The 3,407-nt window shown below is 37.9% G+C and overlaps 1 pseudogene across 1 annotated transcript; it reads right to left on the reverse strand.

Annotated features, from left to right (window-relative positions):
* Positions 1 to 223: 223 nt before the first annotated feature.
* Positions 224 to 920, reverse strand: LOC147711634 (sorting nexin-2 pseudogene; annotated as a pseudogene). The gene has a single exon (XR_015295585.1). The product of XR_015295585.1 is annotated as a sorting nexin-2 pseudogene (transcript).
* Between the last annotated feature and the right edge of the window lie 2,487 nt (positions 921 to 3,407).

Consider the following 3,407-nt stretch of genomic DNA (forward strand, 5'->3'; position numbering starts at 1 on the left):
TCTGTGCAGAGAAGGAGCACAAAGGATTGACAGAGATGGCATCCATCTTGTCTAAAGTGGTGTTTTACTTGAAAATGGGGCTTAGCTAAAACACATTAATAAACATGTTCCTATACATCATATAAATTGTTTTCAAATGCAATTATGTCAATTCGGTCTATATATTGCTGTGTAAAAAGAAAATATTAATCATCATTATTATTTATTTATTTTTTTTAAATATATAGTGGTTTATTTGATGATTTCTCTTGTGTTTTAAACGTGGATTTTAGCTGGACCAGAGTGAACATCGACTGTTCTTCAAGCAAAAATACATCTTTCTATGCAATGGCTTTGGCTTCAGGTAGGAATGCTTCCCAATATTTTATAAGCTGTTGTTGTGTTTGGACTAATGATTCTAAGTACTTGATGATAACAGTTTTAAAGTCCTTTACTCGTTGTTTCTCAAACCTTCCAACTTCTTTGCGTATGGTTTTTGAGATCTGATCAAATTCTCTTTCTCCTTGTTGAACCTTTGCTTCCCACTCTCTGATTTCTTCTTTTGCTTGCTGAAGTTTATCAGGCTTGTTGGCAACTTGAAGTTTCCCTTCAGCTTCTCTTTTTTTCTGTAAGTTTATTTGTGCATCTTGCCATTTCTGCCAGCACTTCATCCGATGGTCAAACACACCTTTGACAGATGCAATAAGACGGATGTAGTCACTGAGTAGTTCGGTAAAAACAAAAAAATCGGCAAATGCCTGTTCCTGGTGTAGCTGGTCTATTTTTTCTTCAACTTCTGCAAGTTGAGACAATGCTCGAGACAAGGCAGTGTGATCTTCCGAGTTTCCCAACATAGCAGCGCTCTTAGCAAAAGCAGCCGTGTTAGCTGAAAGCTCTTTTCTGTGACAGACTAATGTTTCCACACTTTTTTTTTTTTGCATAGTAAATTAGCAGGAAAATACATGCATATTGGTTACATTGTGCCTCCAGCTCCAGAAAAAAGTATTGTGGGTATGACGAAGGTTAAGGTGGGGAAGGAAGACTCCTCTTCTACAGAATTTGTGGAAAGAAGAAGAGCATCACTAGAAAGGTATCTGCAGCGCACAGTGAAACATCCGACGCTGTTGCAAGACCCTGATTTGAGACAGTTCTTGGAAAGTTCCGAGCTGCCAAGAGCGGTTAGCACCCAGGCGCTAAGCGGAGCAGGAATATTGAGGATGGTGAACAAGGCTGCCGACGCTGTCAACAAAATGACAATCAGGATGAATGAATCGGATGCGTGGTTTGAGGAAAAGCAACAGCAATTTGAGAATTAATCATCATTATTAGTGCACAAAATAAAAACCTTGGAAAACAGTCTAATAGTATCAGTAGCCTACCTAGTGGCTCCTTGCACATCCATGAAGAATACAGGAGACTGACCATACATTGACCAGAAACTCAAGTTGTGCAACTTATGCACCATCTCCTGACACTAGTTTATGCAGCATTGAAATATGAAAGTGAAGCATAAACTACTTTATACGCTTGCCAATTATAAAAGTTTGAAAATAAATTACAGTGATACTGCCTTTGGATTTAAGATGAATTGCTGAACTGGTACATTTATTGGGGGAAACAGGCACTACAGCGCGGCTGTTTCCACGCATAACATTAACCATGCATGCTTTACGACACATGTGTGGTTACCACGAATAGCCTTTACCATGCATACATTTACTCGGAAATACGTAGTAAAGGCTTGTGTGGTAGAGGCTATTATTAAAAAAGGGGGCTTGGGGGTCTCCCCCCCAAAAAGAACCACGAAAAAGAAGGGGGCTTGAGGGGTCTCCCCTCAAAAAAACTCACTTGTTTCCATCGCACCGTGGAGGCAATCGGCGTCGTTAGAGGAAATGGAAAGAGACTTCCGCTTCCTCTTTACGGCGTACAGCGTCACATCGGAAGAGCTTGGAGAGGAGAGGTCGAGGAAAGGTAAGGGGGATATTAGTTTTAAAAAATAAAATTTTAAGGGATGTTGTAAAAATATGCATGGTAAAGGCATTTTAGTGGTAAATGTTATGCCTAGTAATTGCATTCGCGCTGTAACGCATGCGTGGTAAAGGCAAGCATTGCAACGGAATGTGTTGTAACGTCATACCACCATTTCTTGCTAATTCCATCAGGTGCATGCATCACATTATGTCTAATATATGAATATTGCTCCATATGGGCTTTATGTCGCTAAGGTTATTAAGCAGTCAGTATCCTGCTTTGAAAACTGACTTGAATATTCACTTTTCTTTTAAGTTTAAGAGAGCTTTATTGAAGTATTAGAAGAACAAAGGTACAACTTACAACAAAAGTTAGAAATAAAAATGCAACATAATGCATGATGTAGGAAATAAAAAGTATGCAATGATACAATACTATTGTTAGGTACAGGTAGGAAGTAACAATATTCAAAAAAGTACCTCAATGAAACTGCATTTTTGTTTTATATATTAAAAGAAAGAAGGGAAGAACATAAGAAAGAAAGTTGACATTATAACAATGATAATCAATATTGGATTCCAATAGTTTCCACAATAAAAGTACATACAAAGCAATGATAACAATGAAATAACCTAATAAGTACAAATTAAGAGAAATAAAACTGAAGAGCTCATGGTGGTTGAAAAACAAAAGAACTGTCCTGGAACTGTATTGAACGAGAGAATAAATAATTGGTAAGTCGGGACCAAAAGTCCTCTTTTCGGGGAAGTTGGTGAGGTGAAGTGACAAATGCTCTGTCCAACATCTGATGATGACTGAGAAGGTTCCACCAACCATTAAAAGTGACCTTAGTGGCATCTTTACAGTTAGAAGTAGTAACTTGAAAGGCAATGCCCAATAACAAATCAACAAACAATCCCAATTTACGAGCACCAAACCATATTGGAGAAATACTTCCTAAAAATATAGAATTGATTTAAAATGTGAAACTAATAGGAACTATAGAGGAGATTGTTTTAAAAATTTATATCCCAAAAGAGGTAATGTTTGGACATAGAAAAAAGTAATGTAGATATGTGCCAGGATTAGTTGAGCAGGTCCAACAAGCAAGCAATGAATTGTGCGTGTATTTACAAATAGATGCTGGGGTTAAATACAGCCTATTATTAAAGTAATATAACGTCTGAGTGGTGCTGGTGTTACAAGAATTGCGATTTAATTGGGACCAAATACAGTGCCAAGTGTGTAAGGAGAAAGTTTGCTACAAATCCGACTCCCATAAAAGTTCAACCTTACTCTTAGGACGATTAGGGAGGGAATAGTGTGATATTTGTAAATGTGGGAAGCCCGCACAGAGAAAAAGAGATAGGCAGAGGCTCTATTACGGAATCCGATAGAAGAGAAGATGAACTAGAAAGAAGGGAAACCTGATGAGTAAGGATCGATTTCAAAGAGTC

The sequence above is a fragment of the Lissotriton vulgaris genome, chromosome 5 (assembly GCF_964263255.1).
Source record: "Lissotriton vulgaris chromosome 5, aLisVul1.2, whole genome shotgun sequence".
Taxonomy (NCBI): Eukaryota; Metazoa; Chordata; class Amphibia; order Caudata; family Salamandridae; genus Lissotriton; species Lissotriton vulgaris.